This window comes from Phycodurus eques, chromosome 2 (assembly GCF_024500275.1).
Source record: "Phycodurus eques isolate BA_2022a chromosome 2, UOR_Pequ_1.1, whole genome shotgun sequence".
Taxonomy (NCBI): Eukaryota; Metazoa; Chordata; class Actinopteri; order Syngnathiformes; family Syngnathidae; genus Phycodurus; species Phycodurus eques.
Genome location: NC_084526.1, coordinates 23,705,590 through 23,724,639, shown reverse-complemented (window position 1 = coordinate 23,724,639; position 19,050 = coordinate 23,705,590).

The window sequence follows — 19,050 nt, the reverse complement described above, 5'->3', positions numbered from 1 at the left end:
TGCAAAGTGGAAGTGGCTCTGTGGATTGAATTTTCCACATACAATTCTAGGGTGACTATTTATTTATTTATTTATTTAATGAAATAGACAAAATTACAAACCAAAATGGCAGATTTTTTCTTTTTTTTCCCCTTTCAGTCCAAGGTCTTTGAGACATTTTGTGGGTCTATCTATGATAGATAAGCAGGTCACGTTTTATGTTACAAAGTGAAAATGCCCTCAGGGTTTGAATTTTCAAAAGAAATCTGTGGACATTTTAAAATAAAATGGCCAAAATTTCCTTAAATTGGCAGCTTTAAACCAAGTGGTTGACATCCAGTGTCTTTACAGGCACGGCTTCCTGAGACTTTTTTTTTTTAGGTGTGTTCATGACATATATGCCTACCAAATGTTTATGTTGTAGATTAAAAACTGCCTCTGGGGGCTCCATTGTTTAATACAATGACCAAAATGACTTTAAAATGGCCGCTTCAAATAAAAATGGCAGACTTCTTGTGTCTTTTGAGGCATCGACTTTTAGACGGATTCTACTTATGAGACAAATGAAATTTGATACGCAGTAGCTGAGTGAAACTAGCTACGCAGACTCAATTTTCATTCCTGGGGGGTACTACTGGGCCAGTATTTGGGGTTTATGCCCGTAACCGCAACACTCTCACCACTGTGCTCTCAGCCTAGACATGATGATGATTTAAGCTAAATCCACACAAAGTCGAGTCACGCAAACACTTCTCTTGGTATTTGTTCTTGTCACATGATAAATTGACCTAAAAGAATTGTCAGCCAGCGCTGCAAAGTCACCATTAATACAGGTAAAAAAAAATAAATAAAAAGGGCTTGTTCCTCCTCTGAGGTCAGGAACACTGTGTGAGTCAAACACATTAATTCAGACAAATGTCCTGTGGGATCACAACACAAGCATTGTGTAGTTGTTGTCGACCGACACAATGTCCCTGTTAATCATCACAAGACTGGAAAACTAGGACATTGGGTCATCCATTAAATACGATGTGCCAACACAGCAGTTTGCTATCAAAACTATGCTGTGTTTCATGGACAAAAAGGAAAGGTTCACTCCTGACGTTTGGCAATGATGTATTGCTCGCAATTTTCTCTCCTGTCCTTTTCAACGTAGTTCCAAATGCCAACAATAAGTCATAAAACCTCTACATCTTGAAAATTCTGAATAAAGCTCCACGTTTGGTTTGGCTGGCAAAATGTCACAAAGCTAACGCAACGCTTGTCATGGGACCACTCCCGTGCGGTGAGCTGGTAATTTTTTTTTTTTTTTTTTATTCTACATCAAAAAAAGGAATCTTTCCACCAACTGGTCCACTTCAGCCCACTTTGTAAGGGCAAGTCCTGATCTGGTTTTTATTTCAAGTCCAGGGTGTATAGAACCACCATTTCAACTTTTGCCCTAAAATAGCCCCCTAAAGCTAAAATGACAGACTTCCTGTGTCTTTTCAGGCATGGCTTCTTCTGATTATTTTATGGGTCTACTCATGATAGAGGTACCTTACAAATTTCGTATTGCCGGGTAAAAATAGCTTCTGTGGCTGAGTTTTCAAAACAAACTATTACTGAATTGTAAAGCATCGCCCCAAGTCGGCCTGTATTCAACCAAAATAGTCAACTTCCTGCTACTTTTAGGGCGTGGCTTCGTGAGATTTTTTCAGTCTACGTATGATAGATGCACCTATCAAATATAATGTTGGGCAGTGAAACTGGCTTCAGTGGATGACTTTCACAAAAATGTTGCAGGAATTTATGAAATTAAATAGACAGTGAGAACTTCAAATTACCCGCTTTAAACCAAAATGTCAGACTTCATGTGTCCTTTTGGGCTCCTGAGACTTTTTTGTATGTCTACTAATAATAGATACAAGCTGCTAAGTGAAACTGGCTTTGGCTGAAACCATCTGGATTTAAAAAAAGAAAATACAATAAAATAAAAAAACATACAAAGTGGAATATTTTAATGAAATGTCCAAATGACCCTAAAAGGGCTACACAAAATCAAAATGGCAGACTTTTCATGGATCTTTTCAGGCATGGCATTTTGAGATTTTTGTTGGTATGATACACTTACACTTATCATGATGCTTGAATAAAACTTGACATTCTTGTACAGTTAAAAAAACAAACAAAACAGCACAAAGTCCAGTTTGCCACTTTTAAATCCCTTGTAAACTCAGTGAAATTGCAGTTCTTCTGCTCTCAGTTTTCCTAGCTTGTGGGCTTGTGGATGTGAATGAGATGAACTATGCTGGCAGGCTGTCAGAAATAGATTTGCCACCACTAGCGACATCAGAATAAGAAGAAAAAGCTGCCAAGCGAGGGCGCTTCAAGACCCGGGCTGCGGTTACGCAAGCGCAATCTGCAACTTAAGCTCCTTCGACAGTAGTTTAATGCTAAGTGGATAGACTGAACAATGAATTTTCAGTTCAAGTTGTCTTGGCACTTGTTGCCTGGTAAACTGAATTCATTACCGCCAAGTGGTTGTTATTCCAGATTCATATCATAGCTGAACGAAAACAACAAAACCATAAAAAGTCTTTTTTTAATTATTTGTTTTTGGTTTTATCGCATGTATAAAAAAGTGTTTATGTAATTGCTATTAATGCTGCATATGGTTGCTGTTCACTGGACATCGTGTCCATTTTTGCTTCTTTGTTTTCCTTGCTATTGGCAAAACCGAGAAAAAAATTTTTTGTTACTTTATATCCAAAAAAATGAAAATCATTTTGGTTGTTTTTTCTTTCCCTATCCACAAAAGCAAGCAAATGATTATTTTTTTAGTTGTTGATTTTTGATCACCTCTCAACAGCCTTTCTATTTTAAAAACTTAATTTTCTCCTTTCCTTGTTGATTTTCTAAATCTAGTCTGAGTTTACATCTTAAAAACAAAGAAAGTATGTTTCTGTGCATGTTTTTGTGTTGTTGATGTACCTCAATGTGGGTGCACTTTTAAATTTCATCACATAAAAAAACAACTAAAAATAGGAAAAAGTAGAGAATTATTTTCTTTGTTGAACCTCAAAATTTTAAGTCTGACTTTAAATTTTGAAAAACAAAGAAAATACCTGTGTGAAATCTTTGTGTGTGTGTGTTTGTTATTTACAAAAAAAGTACATAATTTGATCATGTATGTCTGTCGCACATGATTAAAATGTTGGAAACTAATGTAATTTCCCCCTCTTCTCAAAAATATTAAATAATATACATTCGTTTACCTCATTTTATTCATGTGCAACCGATGTAGATGTTCGAATTAAGTAAATTTAAAGGACTTTTTTTCTGTGAGGGTGCATCTCAAAATGTTATGAAAAAACTCAGAAGTTGTGTTTTTGTTGTGCTATCTTCATTTTTTTGTTTTTATGTTATTTGTTTTCAACAAAAATCAAATAAATACCTTCTTTCGTTGTTTTCTTTTCGTTGTAACTCCAAATTTTAAGTTTTTTCTTAGTATCTTAAAAACAACAAAAAGTATTTGTTTTAAATTTAAAAATTGTTTTAATTTTTTGCTTTTTGTAGTTGTTGTGGTGGTTTATTTTTCCAGATCTAGTGACTTTTACGTAACTTCAAATGAGAAGTCCTTTAGCTGCTTTTTAAAAATCTAATCTAACTGCACTGGTTTACCCAAAATGACGCCCATTTGGTAATGGTTAAAAATATATTCGTGTAACCCATTTTGTAAAAAAAAAAAAGAAAAATAAATAATATTCCTGACTAGGACCTTTTGATAGATGTTTGTTGTGTTCTGTATGATTAATTTACATGTCTATTTAAAGTACATAGTGATTAGCAAAAAAAAGTGAATTAGGCCAAAGAACAAATTAAATGTACTATTGAACCATTTGTGCTTTCGGGTGGTTCGTCCCCAAGTGTGACTGCGCTTCCCAGCAGCCTTTGCGGCTTTCGCACTGTGCCGCAAGGTGATTGATGACGGGTCAGCCGGTGACGGCCTCGCCAACTTTGCAATCCTTCCACTGGGAAATTGCTCATTTCTCCGCAGGTCCATTTCAATTTGAGGCCGCCGCAGCTCCTTGCTAAGTTTATGCCTGCACCTGCACGCATGCAGAATTGTGATGCATTATGGGAGCGAAGCTGACGTTATTGTTTGCGTTACTCCCTCGGATGGCTTGTCAAGGCGAGTATTGTTGCAGAAAATTATCAAAATGAACAGGCATGACAGTCTTATTTGGAGAAGTACAAGGCCGCCTCTATGCTCGGAGCTTTGACACGACTACAACTAGCAGTGTGACACAGTGGAAAGCTCTATGTATTATTATTTTTTTTTTTAGATTTAAGCTCGCCTCATCTTACTTCAAAATAGCCAAATGGGATCCTATTCGCTGCGGTGTGGCTTCAAAGAGGTTATTTGTCATCGTATAGATTTGTGCTGTCATTCAGGGACTTTTCCAGTGCTTTGGCTGCCGCTGCTTTGGCACAAATCCCGCTTGGACTGCAACCTCAGAGGCACTCAAGTACTCACTGTTTGGGACTTGGAATTTACATCTTAAAACCACAGAAAATATGTACCTTTTTGTTTTGAGTTGGTTTGTGTCATTGTTTATATATATTTATATATATATATATATATATATATATATATATATATATATATATATATATATATATATATATATATATATATATATATATATATATTTGTTTTTAGGCACTAAGTAAGTGGAGCATTGGGTTGAAATATCCTGGGGGATCTTGTGCCACTATGCAAACGGTAGACACACTAGACCAGAGGAACTACCAGAGCAAAAATAAAATTTCTGGGAACTTGAGGAAATAAAATAATTTTGGTACCTAAAAACAACAATACATGACATCTTGTTGCTTGACAGTGTTGCTGCCTCAGTGCGCTCAATTATGATGAATCCAGTGTGATCACAAGTTGTGCAAGGGAGTTTTTATGCCACTACCCATTAAGTTCTTGTCTTTCCAAACATGAACGCGTGTGTGTGTGTGTGTGTGTGCGTGTGTCTGTGTCAGTGTGCTGGTTGGCGTACGGGTGGCTGACGATGCTGCCGATTGTTGGCAAGGCCTATTGTGCAGAGACCTCGGCGCCATCTGTGCAAGCTCGCTCGCGGCCTCGCTGGCTCATCGGGCCTGATGAAGAGCAGATGTTTTCCCTGACTGTAGCAGGACCTCTTCTTCTTCTTCTTCTTCTTGCAGTTCCCCATAGACACACACACACACACACACACACATAGACTAAATTAAAGCACAAACATGCATGGTCACACACAAGCAACATTCCAAGTAACCATTATTGATTCATGTCCCAGTCATTTGTCATATTAGTTTCCTTCTGATATACAAACACTGCTGACCACAATGACACTAGTAGAGCGCAACCCTCCGCCAATGCCCATAAGCCCTCATTTGTATCAGCACTTTCATAAACACCTCCTGTAACTAGTAGACATAACAGACCACAGGGACTTTTTTGGTTCCAGGTACTCCAAGTTCCAGCCTGCCTCCGCCTTCATGCCACTCAGTAGATTACAGACACCCACATTCCTAATTTGGATTTGAATTTTGTCATTAAGCTTCAACTAGTAACAGTCCACACAACGGTCCACAGGAACCATTTAATTCCCGGTACTGCAAGTACAAGTGGTGGGACATTTGCCCCCCTGATCCCTTCTGACAGTCAGTGGAGTGCATCCCTCTGCCAAGCACCAATAGCCCTGCTTTGGATCGACACCTTATGTGCGTGCCCGTACAGTGACATTAAGATTCAACTCGTAAGTAGTAGACACAGCAGGACATAGGGACCTTTCAGTTCCAAGTACTACATGTACACATGGTGGGGCACTGACCACCTGACCCCTCTTGATACTTAGTTGGAGTGGCCGACCTCCGGTCATTTCAGGTACTACAAGTACAAGTGTTGGGGCACTTATGACAGTCTGTGGAGTGCAGACCACTGCCTAGGTCCAACAGGCCTACTTTGATTAAGTAGGCCTGATAGGCCGTGATTAAGATTAATCTAGTCGTGATAAACACAGCCGACCACAGGGACCTTTTAGTTTCAGGTACTAGTGATGGGGAACTGGCCACCCTAACGTCTTGTGACAGTCAGTGGAGGGCAGACCTCTACCAAGGCCCAAGTTTTTAGTTCCAGGCACCAAACGTACAAGTGGTGGGGCACTGATTGTTGAGCCACACTGGGCCTCAATGGGAACATTTTGTTCCAGGAATTACAAGTACCAAGAGTAGAGTAGAGTGGAGATTAAGTATTATTTTGGTCCGTATTGCCCATTTAAAAGTACTTGAAAAAAGACTGTAGCCTCCTTTGACTGATCAAATGAGTCCTGACGACTATTAGCCAGCACACGTCATTAAGTGTGATTTAAATCCTTATTAACCAATTTGAGGCAGACATTTACACAAGATTGAGTTAGCCACGATCCAGTTAAGTATTTCCAAATGTTTGATGCATGTGCCTGAACGTCATTATGACTAACCAAGGGTGAGTTAATGTTGTGTTTTGATTAGCAGCGTCACATTCATGTTCACCGCGGTAGCGCAACCATCACAAGACTTGGAGAAAAATATATTAAACAAATTACGAAATGCCGCAAAAAACGTGAAATATCGACAGCTTCACACAATGTGACGTTTATTAAACCCCATAAAGGACCCTAACATTTGTGCGGTCATAAATGTGTTACTACTGTTGAGAGGATGTAACATCCTTCATCTAGGAAGCTGCAAAAGACAGAGCATGGTCAAAGATAATGGCCATTTATGACATAAATCTATGATGTATAGTCCACATACACCACTATATTTTTAATATCTTGCTAGCATGTTTGATTAATTCCATTCGGAATGTATTTAGATGAAATTTATAACAATTAATCATAACTAAAAGGATAGATTTCAGTTAGTAGCACCCATTGGAAATTTAGAAACATTAACCCTGGACAAAAGTTTCACCGATCAACATGCAATTTGGTGACCTGTCTCACGGACCCATGCTCGAAATTGAACAGGAAGTCGGCCAATTTGGTTTAAAGCACCCATTTTGAGGAAAATTCCAGGTCACGTACTTTAACTATGGCTCAAGCATTTGCCCAAATGAGCCACAATCAGAAATAAAAAAAGTATCTTAGACAGATGGGTGATGCTAAATTGCCCATTCTGTCTAATTGGGTGGAGCAAGGCGACAAAGTTTGATGATCATTTCAAGAATTCGCCATTAAAATGGCACTATGACAGAAAAAAGCCCCTTTTTGGGGTCCTGAACATGGCATTGCCCCTGCCCAAAAAAAAATGTAAAAAATGGGGTGGATTAGGGTGGCACGGTGGACGACTGGTGAGAGCGTCTGCCTCACAGTTCTGAGGAGTGGGGTTCAATCCCCGGTCCCGCCTGTGTGGAGTTTGCATGTCCTGCGCGGGTTTTCTCCGGGCACTCCGGGTTCCTCCCACATCCCAAAAACATGCATTAATTGGAGACTCTAAATTGGGTGTGAATGTGAGTGTGAATGGTTGTTTGATTGTATGTGCCCTGCGATTGGCTGGCAACCATTTCAGGGTGTACCCCGCCTCCTGCCCGATGATAGCTGGCATAGGCTCCAGCACGCCCGCGACCCTAGTGAGGAGAAGCGGCTCAGAAAATGGGGTGGATTAGGGGATGTCATCAATCATTGCCAGACTTTTGTGATTTGACCAATACAAATAAAGTTGACGTGACAATCAATACAAAATTGGGTTAACATGTCTATCATAAAAAAGTTTCAAGGACTTTTAAGGCTGCAAAATCGACCGAGAAGGCGGTGGCGTAGATGGTATGTAGAACCAAGGAGCACAGCATGTGACTAAAACGGACCATTCACGAGAAATGATCTACGCGGCGTTCGACGCGCAGGAACAATTTTTGCCGTGTGCGCGTCAAGCTACGCAGAGGGGCCGTGCTGGCCAAGTCGTCAGTCACGTGATGCAATGCGGGCGTTGTCGGCCGCGCAATCGCGGGAGTATAAAGAGGCCTTTACAGTGCATCTGAAGTTGAACAGGAAGTCAGCCATTTTGGTTTAAAAGGTTTGTATTTTGGTCTAAAAGGCTTGTATTTTTATGAACTCCTACTTGGGAAATAATCCAAATGATCAAAAGGTCCAAATCCAATGATTTTTCTTTTGCTAATTAACAAGTGTGCAGCACAGATTCAAAGTTTGATCATTTTGAGGATTCATTATGAAAACGAGAGTGCGAGTGCCCCATCACTGCTTGCAGCTTTAATTATTATTTGTGCATTGACGGTGTTGACACTGATGATAATGGTGCCATAGAAGAGCATCTGGACTGTCGTTTGTGATGAGTCACTGACATTTACAGAATCGGATGTGACTAAAAGCAACATCTGTGTCGCATTGGGCTAATATCTTATTATGCAAAGTTGATTGAGTCCAACCGTATGATTAACCGTCGGAATTGATGACTTTAGAACAACTTTGAAGGGCTATTTCACCACAGAATTTTGGCCGGAACAGAAAATGCACAAACTAGGAGTTTAGTCTAAAGGTTTGTGTGCGCATCAAAGCCAGTACTTTTTCACAATAGGACATAATAGCGCGGATCTGTTCTTATTATGTATGTTCTTTCTGAATCTTACGTGACACATTAATGTGCTGCATGCTGCTATTTTTGAATCATCACTACTGTGTTTACTTATTTACCAGACAGGTCCGTGGACATTTGTTGTCTTGTGCCAAATCATTTCTATTGCTGTGTGATAATTTGTCATAGTTACTCTCTGGAATTATAGATCTGACTTTTTAATGTTTTTATGTATTATTTGTAAACCTTTTTAGACAGTATAAGACATGCAGACCAAGAGTATATTGTTTGTATATTGTTCATTACCATTACAGAACCACAATTGTCTTTGAAGATTTGGATGTGCTGTGTGAAGAAGAGGAAAGTAAAACTTTATACTCTACTATACATACATCTCCTTGTGGCGGCACAGTGGCCGTCTGGTTAGCATATGTGCCATTTCTGTGTGGAGTTTGGATGTTCTCCCTGTAGCTGCGGGGGTTTTCTCTGGGTGTCTGCGGCTGGTTCTTTGTCTATATGTGTCCTGCCATTGGCTTGGTTCAGAGTATAGCAATGGATAAGGGTTATAATAACCAACCGTAGCTATCACACTTAGGAGTAAACGGGTGAGGGCTATCATAGCAAACTATTTTTCACTAACACATTACGAATACCTGTAAATGAAATTGAAGATGAAAGCACCTGCTGCTCACACATCTTCAGCAGCAGATGACAACCAAGATGACTAGAATGGTGAAACTCTGTGGTGGTAATAGATCCATCCATTTTCCGTAAGGCTTATCCTCTCTGGGGTCGTGGGCATGCTGGAGCCTATTCCAGCTGACTTTGGGCGAGAGGCAGGATACACCCTGAATTGGTCACCAGAAAATCGCAGGGCACACATCGACAAACAACCATTCGCACTCAAATTCGCACCTAGGAGCAATTTAGAGTCTTCAATCAACCTAGCATGCATGTTTTTCAGATGGGGGAGGAAAGCGGAATACCCAGAGAAAACCCACACATGCAAACGCCACACAGGAAGGCTGAATTTGAACCTAGGTTCTCAGAACTGCGAGGCAGATATGCTAATCAGTCATCCACCGTGCCGCTGCGGTGGTAATAACAAGGATAATGGTACACAAACGTGGGCGTATTTACAGAAATGCTTTTCAAAAATTAGACTAAAAGACTTCCTACAGGATGAAGTGCCTCTCGTGGCTACCTATTGGCATTAAAAAAACTCCCCATCGAACTTGGTAGAAAAAAAATGGATTTATATAAATCAAGTGAAGTCAAAATGTCAGTATTGTTTCAGTTATCGTGACCTTGCTTGGGCGTACGGTTAATGTGATGGCCAGGCTCATGTGCGATAGCTAACTTTGCACATTAGACAACACGCTGAGTGAGCTGTGATTATACAGTAGATATACATATATTTATTTATTAAACAAACAAATAAGAACATTAAAATAAATACAAACATCATCAAAACTCTAACCACTCACTTTTTTAAAATCTTTTTTTTAAACTTCCAATACTCAATTACATTTTATGTGTAAAAATTACTTTTGATACTTAAGTACTATTCTAACTCAAGCAGTAGTTAATGTAAGATACTTTAAGACTGCTACTCAAGTAATATTCAACAAGTTAACATTAACTTAAGTTATTCTCTATTAATGAATGAATTATCTTTCAGCTACTTCATAAGACGTCTCACTGTTGTTAGATGTACATGTCAAAGTACTAAGGCTAATGGACTATTCCTGATCTTTCAACTCGTCAAAAAGTTTAAATTCAGCCTGGTACACTTTAGCATTTAGCAACAAGCGCTAACGGCTAAAGCTCCAGAAGTGATTTGGTTGTATTCAAAGACAAACTACGCTACTCAGCCGACCACAATGCATTTAGGTGAGAATTCAACAGAAGCAAAAGTCACAGATTTGTGAAAGGACTACATGTCGACTGAAGTGATGAAATCTGGGATTTTAAAACAGTCTCAAAAGACTAAATAGCTAACCACATAGTGTAGGGAGGCAGGACTAAGAAAGAAATAGAAGTTACTGAGTTGTGAAGGAATATGAAAACTTTCAAATGACTTTTGCAAGCAATGGAAGAATAGATGCTGAGTGAAATGATCATGAATGGTCATAAATAGGGTCACTGGCCACTGCTGCTACACGTATACTCAAAGAATCGAGGCAAAATGACCACGTCCCATCGTTCAACTCATTAATATCTTCAAATTAACACAGTAGCATTTAGCCCAAGTACCAAGATTCTTTACCAGGTGAAATATTTTGTTGATAGAATGTGAGAGGCACTGTGAGTCATTAATCCCAATTAAGAAGTAGGGGGTTGGGCATTTGGACTGAATTATCTTGTACGATTGCCCTTTGAACTGCTGTCAATGCTATTCTCCTCATCCGCGTTAGGCTCATGTGTGAGGAGAATGCACTGGCATCCCGCTTCAGACACCACAAAAGGGCAGCAGCGCATTTAAGAGGATACCTCTGCTGCTCGCTGCGTGACCTTTAACTGCGCTGGAGAGGTAGGAAGATTCCCCGCGGACAAACCGGTCGGCTCCGGTCGAGACCGCAGGAAATAAAGATGATAAAACGTGCAATTCATGGTGGCGTGGCGAAAAAGCATTTATTTATTTTTTTTGCCTATTTACACTCACAGCAGGGGGACAAATGTGCATAACCTGTGAGTTGTGCCTACCTTGCAAGACAGACTTCATTAGAGGGTGCGGCTTAAACTAAAGCCTTTGCATAGGAATAATGGAAATCTATTTATTACCAATTGTTAGCAATGATGTTTACATGAAACATGAGAGACACATGTTGCACACAGCTGTAATTTTTTTTTACTTTAAAAGCCTGAAAAAGAAACACAAAGAGAGGAATTAGCAATTGTACAGCATAATTGTGGTGAAATGTTTTGGAAACACTAAGGCAGTACGGTAAGTAATGTGACAAATGGTATACCAGAATAGTTACAAGATGTTGGGCCACACTCTGTCCTTCGTCACGCTCTTGAGCGTTCGCGCTTTGCATTCAAGAACATGAAAAGAAAGCAAAGAGCGGAAGAAGTGAACAACATTTTAGCAGAATAGAAGTGAGGTGTTTGGCGTAACTGTGCTTTGTTGTCAGGCTTTTTTTAAAGATGAAACACAACAGCACTGTGTTGTGCTTCTTTTCCTAGCTTTTGAAGTCATAGTGTGACAGACGTGCGCTACACAAAAGCTAAAAAAGTTGCCCAAAATCGCATCATGTTGTAATATTGTTCACTTCTCTCACTGCTTCCTTGTCAGGCTTTTGAACAGGCATGTGCTACACAGAAGTCTGTGCTTTTTCCAGGTTATTGTGTAGCATATGAGGGTCCAGTGTTGCCACAGTTACCTTGAAAAAGTAACTTAGTTGATTACTTGAGCTTAATAGTAACTTAGTTACTTCACTGATTACTTGATTTCAAAAGTAACTCAGTTAGAAAAAAAGTAACTTTTCAGTTACTTTCAGCAGCTGCCAAGTGGCAGGAATATAATTTATCCACAGTACCAAAAAAAAGCATTAATTTAACCGTACCCATTACTTGGTAATGTTACAGAATTATGTCATCAACATGAACCACTAACTTAAATATTCGTGTAGTTGAAGCCACATTAAATGAGCAACTTAGTGCAGACTTGACATACCAACACATTACAATAAGTACCTAAACGTAAACAAGCACACCATTCTCAGTACACTTCTCTAAACACTCTTAACAGATAGATAGATAGATAGATAGATAGATAGATAGATAGATAGATAGATAGATAGATAGATAGATAGATAGATAGATAGATAGATAGATAGATAGATAGATAGATAGATAGATAGATAGATAGATAGATAGATAGATAGATAGATAGATAGATAGATAGATAGATAGATAGATAGATAGATAGATAGATAGATAGATAGATAGATAGATAGATAGATAGATAGATAGATAGATAGATAGATAGATAGATAGATAGATAGATAGATAGATAGATAGATAGATAGATAGATAGATAGATAGATAGATAGATAGATAGATAGATAGATAGATAGATAGATAGATAGATAGATAGATAGATAGATAGATAGATAGATAGATAGATAGATAGATAGATAGATAGATAGATAGATAGATAGATAGATAGATAGATAGATAGATAGATAGATAGATAGATAGATAGATAGATAGATAGATAGATAGATAGATAGATAGATAGATAGATAGATAGATAGATAGATAGATAGATAGATAGATAGATAGATAGATAGATAGATAGATAGATAGATAGATAGATAGATAGATAGATGCTGATTGAGGTCCATGAAGGCAACTGTGTGTGTGTGTGTGTGCGCATGCGTTTGTGCATGCGCGTACGTGAAAGTGAGTGACACACACACACACACACACACCACTGCTCCCACCACAGTAATTTTGAGCGAGAAAAGGTGACAAGATTACGCAACTGTTTAACTTGCAACGCTATGGGTGATTGACGGCGGGACAAGCACTTACTTACATGACGTAAGCCGTGCAGCGCGGTAAACCAACTCACAGTCCGGACTACAGACGAACTTGAAACTTCTCACTTTTCATTGTAAATATTATTTAAGACAAGTATTGTAAGTCCTTCAGTGAGTCAGACCTTATTGTGTGACGATTTATGACCGTATACTTCGGTATGAATAATTAACCCACAACTGTATTCTTAATGTGTAAATAAAAAAGTGAGAATAATCAAATACACTTTTTACGAAGGAAAATAACAAAAATAGTGTGGCGATAGTGGAATTGTGCCTTTCTTTGCGCTTTTATGGTACTCTCACTGTGCATTCTAGAATAAACAATCATCGCCCAATTGGTTTCTTCTGTTGAACTGAGCGGTCTATACGACCCGTAAAATGCTATTGAATAGCTGGACTGCATTTTGTTTGAATCACCAGACACAAATGAATACTTGGTGAGAGACATTGATGACTAAAACGTAACTGTTGTCTAATTACATCCCGGGGAAAAGTAACGGTTACTTTGCTCGTTACTCAAAATGGCCGCATTTTGGAGTAATGCACACGATTGTGCTTTGACTTCAAGAGCCTCAAAGGAATTACAGTGAGAGAAGTGAATAACATTACAACAGAGCAATAGTGAGATGTGGTGCTTCTTTTCCAGGCTTTTGTGTAGCACATTGCAGACAGGCGGTATACTTCTCTCACTCTGTGCTCCTTTTTCTAGCTTTTTTGTTTTTGTTTTTAAGTTAAACGCTGAAGCCTGAAAAAGAAGCACAGAGTGAGAGAAGTGAAAAATGTAACAGCAGAACAGTGCTCTCACAGACAGCCTGAGATGATTGGATGCTTAAAGAGACGACAAATCCCGAGTGTGGCTTTATGGATTGGAATGAAAATGCTCCGTGTTTGGGATTCCTGGGCCGAGACAGACAATTTATCATTTGGCGGCGTTTAAGAGGAAGATCTGATTTGGAGATGGCTGCTGCCCGCCTTTGTCGCATTTTCCTGCTTTCTGCAATTTGAGAGGAAAACAGCGTGATTTGAAAAAGAGAGCGCAAGCGGATGCAAATTAGCGCTGCAGGAGAGAAACTGTTGTTGTTGTTGCCCTTCACCATTTTGGCTCTGACGCTACTTGATCAGACACTTGCACATGAGTCACAGGCATCCATTGGGACCCTAAAATACAGTTTCTTACATTGAAAACTATATTAAGTGTTCCTTTATCTCACAATGTGCTTATTGTTCAGGCTTTTGTGTAGCACACTGCTGGCACACTGTGCTTCTTTTTCAGGCTTTTGTGTAGCACACTCCCATCAACCGTTGTGATGCTCTTGCCCTGTGCCTCTTTTTATTTGGCTTTTATGTAGCCCACCACAGGCTTTTATGAATCACATTGCAGTTGCGACCCACTACTGTCACGATCTTTGTTTTTGTTGCTTAGATTATATTTAGTTTTGTTTCATGCTGTGTCTTCTTTTATTGTGACCCATGTTCATGTCTTGCTCATTAGGTTTACATTTCCACCTGTTCTTGTCATCTCTGTCCCTTGTGTCGACCAATCAGCTCCCTCCACCCACTCATGTCTTGTCCAGGTCTCCCTCGTTGTCTCGTCAGTTAGCTTGTATTTAGTTCCCTGGTTTCTTTCAGTCTGTGTCTGTCATTGATGTTGCTGTGTTAGTCATGATGTGTTTCTTTCTCTAAAATCATACTGTATGCTGGTATCCCTCTACTCATTTCTGTCAGAAACTCTTACTTTTCATACTTGGTCAACATGGTGGATTTGTGTTGACAAATGTTTGTGCAATGACATGTCTGCTGGTGAATAATGTCACTGTCACAGTGAAACGGCTGTTATGGTCTAAGAAAAATAGTTCCACAGGATCGGAAGTGATTGGTCTAGAAATCATTTATCTAAAATCATGACCCAATGAACATTTATCAAGAGTCAAATATTTTTTTGCATTAAATCCACTTTACTAAAAATGGGATTAAATGTATGTTTTCATTGTATCTGTTTTGTAATCATTTCTCTTGATATTGAGTGATTGAATATTAATATAATGAAATACATATAGATTTAACAATGATTGATTTTTAGTAAAGTTATTTTATTTAATTTGGCATAATTCCAAATAATTACATTTTAAATGAGAATACTATTTTATTTGTAAAATTAAATCATTGGTTAATTGATTTATTGTCAATAAAATAAGTAGTAGTAGCCGTATTGTATTAACATTACTAAAATAATTTTTCCTATACATTTGAAATGTAATAATTTCAATAATTGCTTCATTAATAATCATTAAAATAATTGGAAATAATATTTAAAATGGGAATGATAATTTTTTATTTTGTTTTTATTCATTTCTATAAGAAATAATTGGTTAATTGATTTATTGTAAATAAAATAAAGCAATATTTTTAAAGTACCCAATATTATTTTATTATTAGAGTACCGGTAAATCATTTTTTAACTATTTCCTTTGACCTCATCTACAAGTGACCTGGCCCATGTGTCTGTTTTCAGAATCCAGTGTTGCCCTTGAGGTAGTCCATTGAGCCTTGGATGTCTTTTTGCCTTCCAAATGAGACGTGGATGGGACACATCATGCGTGTGCCATTTTATTTACTGTATATTCATATAGACTGTTACAATTTGGTCTACAAATCAATGACAAATATTTCAATGAAATTGTGGTTAATAAAAATGTGTTCAATGTTAAATGAATATTTACTTTATTAATAAATGTCAATTTATATCCCTAAATGCCTTCATTAACGCCTCAAATTTCAAGGGTGAAGTACATAAGTAACTTGACATGTGTCTATTGGTTTCCTTGAGGAGTCGACATATTGGGGGTCCATTGTCTTTTGGTTGTGGCCGTGAACGAGTTTAGCTCAAGATGAGTGTACTTAGACTTGGTTGAAGTAATTCAGACCAGCTGTTCTTAAAATGAATGATCCCAGTTTTTGAGTTCATGGGAGGTCAAGTCAGAACTCAGGTTTAGATTAAGAGCATTTTGAACCGGCTTGCTGGAATACCCCCAGGGTTTCATGTGCAGCAGGGCCGCATTAAGCTCATGACAGCTGGACAGCTGAACAGACACCTCACACTCCTCCCGACACACACAGTCCTCACACCCTGCACTTCCACCACTGACCTCAAGACCGCTGCTTTGACCAGCTTGTCAAATCTCACTGCAGCACACCGAGGCGAGAAATAAAGAGCAGATCTACCTGCAATGTGTCTAACAACAGAGGTGCAATTTTATCAGAGCAGGCTGTGAAACCATCATGATCAGATCATATCTTGGTGAAACAGCATGTGGTTGAAGTTGTTACGTGCGGGTCTGCAAAATAATTTCAAACGTCCATACATATGGGGATTGGCACACCAATAAAACAAAATACTAAAACAATATACCTCAAGTTAAACGTTTTGCAACATGTATAGAAGATGGGCACAACGTGTTTGGCAATGTTCGATGCAACTGACTCTAATTGGTAAAACTATGGGATAATAATTCTGCTCATGTTGTTTGTTTCTTAGCTGGAATGAAAGACGGTAGTCGCTTTTTTGAAACACAATCGCTGGAGTGGTCTGAAAAGTCACTAAATATAGCAACCAAATTACTATGTTGGCAATACTGACTGTGCTTTTGTAAACAAACTCCTCTCTGTTCGCAGCCATTTTGCTCGTGAAAGTAACATATGGGACATTGGATCAAGTAAATACTGAATTTAAGTCCCTTGAGAATTCAGTTATGTATATTCCTATTCAAAAGGTAAAAATATTAAGTCGAAAAAAAATTCCCATGGCGTTTTGGGGGGTGCACATGGTAGTTAGGTTTAACTGGCGTTAGCACAATGAGCGCGTCCTTGAAAAAAATTCTCCCGAGTAAGTGTGAGAACCCCTGCTGTAAACAATTGTATTTTTATTATTATGCGGAGGCTTTTTGCCTCAACTGGTCAGAAGAACTTGTGTACTGTATTCCCCTATGTAATCTCTCCCCTTCCTGGAGAACAGAATAAATCAGAGAGGACTCTGTAAAGCAAAGCAGTCCTGGCTTCATACAGAGTGTGGAGAAAGCCTCCACGGCTCTCCAATTAACTCTACAGCTGCTTCTGGAAGAACACTGTTTGTCCGACGTGCTCCCTGTTGCGCGCTACATTTATATTTCATGATGTCTTTGGCAACGTTAAGCGCTAAAACATCTCTGGAATCATTCTGCGGATTTACTACGGAGAAGGAAGTTGTGAAATTGTGTTTTTGCTGTGAGGGGAGACAACACATCGGTGCTAATAAGGTTCACGTGTTAGCTTTCTGCTACCACAAAGAATGACACACGGACCACCTATGGCCCTTGCCATTCTTAAATCCCTCTGAGCATTTACATTATCTAGAGTTCAGTAATATTATTTTCAGTATTTAGCTTTTTTTTCCCCCCCACGAAAAATTAATTTATTCATTTGTTTTATTAATTTCTCTCATTCAATAATTGGTTGATTCATATATTGTAAATACTAAAATGAAACACATATTTGTAAAATAAACACATTGACATTACAAAATGGATGTATTATTATTCAAAATAATTGGCGGCATGGTGTACGACTGGTTAGCACATCTGCCTCACAGTTCTGAGGACCGGGGTTCAAATCCCGGCCCCGCCTATGTGGAGTTTGCATGTTCTCCCCATGCCTGCGTGGGTTTTCTCCAGGTACTCTGGTTTCCTCCCACATCCCAAAAACATGCAGGGTAGGTTGATTGAAGACTTTAAATTGCCCATAGGTATGAATGTGAGTGCGAATGGTTGTTTGTTTATATGTGCCCTGCGATTGGCTGGCGACCAGTTCAGGATGTACCCTGCCTCTCACCCAGAGATAGCCGGGATAGGCTCCAGCACGCCCGCGACCCTAGTGAGGAGAAGCAGAACGGAAGATGAATGAATGAATGTAATTTAATAATGAATAATACAATTTAAAAATGAGTGACTTATTTTATTGATAAAATGCACTATTTTACAATTATGAATGATCTTGCCCATCTCTCCTTTGTGAAAATCAAAAGTGGCCCACACCGTGTTATAGCAAAAGCACTGAATGCAGTACCCATGGTCTTCTTGCTAACATCAGGCTGCTGTCACACTGAATCATAAGGTGCTTTGTCATCTTAAGAGGGACATATTATGGAACATTGACCAAATAATAACTGGTTCCCACATAGAGTTTCTCCACCCATAGCGTGATCAGCTAGGTTGGGTGAGGATCCAGAGCCATTTCAAGTGACGTCCAGAGTCTGGCTGCCAGACTAAGCCGTCTGAAACGCTGTCATGCAGAAATTTACTGCTTCCATGAATTATATAGGCGGCACGGTGGCCGACTGGTTAGAGCGTCAGCCTCACATTTCTGAGGACCCGGGTTCAATCCCCGGTCCCGCCTGTGTGGAGTTTGCATGTTCTACCCGTGCCTGCGTGGGTTTTCTCCGGGCACTCCGGTTTCCTCCCACATCCCAAAAACATGCATTAATTGGAGACTCTAAATTGCCTGCAGGTGTGAATGTGAGTGTGAATGGTTGTTTGTTTGTATATGCCCTGCGATTGGCTGGCAACCAGTTTAGGGTGTACCCCGCCTCCTGCCCGATGACAGCTGGGATAGGCTCCAGCACGCCCGCGACCCTAGTGAGGAGAAGCGGCTCAGAAAATGGATGGATGTATGAATTATATAATTATATTATATTATATATATTATATATTATAAACCGGTAATCCATTATATCCAGATACTCGACAAAATGACCTGTCTGCTTTTTGGTACCATACCGACAAGGAGGCAGAATCCAGACTACAGAGGCTGCTTCTACCAGCAGAAGCAGAGCCCTGGGAATAGAAGAAGAAAAATGAAGTTCTCGTCCAGACAACAAAAAACA